This window comes from Octopus bimaculoides, chromosome 25 (assembly GCF_001194135.2).
Source record: "Octopus bimaculoides isolate UCB-OBI-ISO-001 chromosome 25, ASM119413v2, whole genome shotgun sequence".
Lineage (NCBI taxonomy): Eukaryota > Metazoa > Mollusca > Cephalopoda > Octopoda > Octopodidae > Octopus > Octopus bimaculoides.
Window position 1 is genome coordinate 4,779,611 of NC_069005.1, and position 853 is coordinate 4,780,463.

The following is an 853-nucleotide window of genomic DNA, read 5'->3' on the forward strand; positions in this document are numbered from 1 at the left end:
ATATATATATATATATATATATATACATACCCACGAGGAGGTGCTGAAAAGTTCCTGGATATGGGCAAAGGAAACTACAAGAGGATCAATCAGTTAATTATGTTTCTATTCATCATATTCACCTCTCAGATTCACACATTTATTGCAGCGGTCCTTCAAGCTTTCTAAGCCCTGTAAAGGAATTCGGAGGGTTGGGCCTCCAGTCAGGCCTTTCGCGATTCCCTTAAGGTCAGAAATCTTTCAGCACTCCTTCGTATGGATATACATATACATCTCCATATATTCATACATACATAAACATACACATACACACAGAGACACACATAGAAGTAAAAGAAGCTACGATTCAATCACTTCAACAAGATAAAATGGACAAGTGTATCGTGTGGAGAAGATTCAGTATGTTTACCAGTGATAGAAAAGAAAATACCAGGGACGGCGAGGATGAAAAATGATTAAACAGATAAACGTAAAAACCTAACGCATTGATTTTACGAAAGATCAAGAGAAAATGGCGCGGATACAGTTCATCTGTGATGTTTGTTTGCATTTGGTGTGGCTGGGTGCTGTTCGCTCCCACTCCTCATGGTGCAGAGTTGTTTGGATTTTACTGATCAAGGGACAAAACAAAAAGAAAAAAGAACAAGAATCGTATTTCATTGCAAACCTTTAGCAATTAGAACATATTCATATATTGAATTTTAGAGGCAAGCACGCGCAAGCGTATGGAAAGGCACACGCTACTTATTGATCTCGGCATATCATCCAGCCTACACATGTACAAATATGTACACACACACATACATATATACACACATATATACATATATATATACATATATATATGTAAATA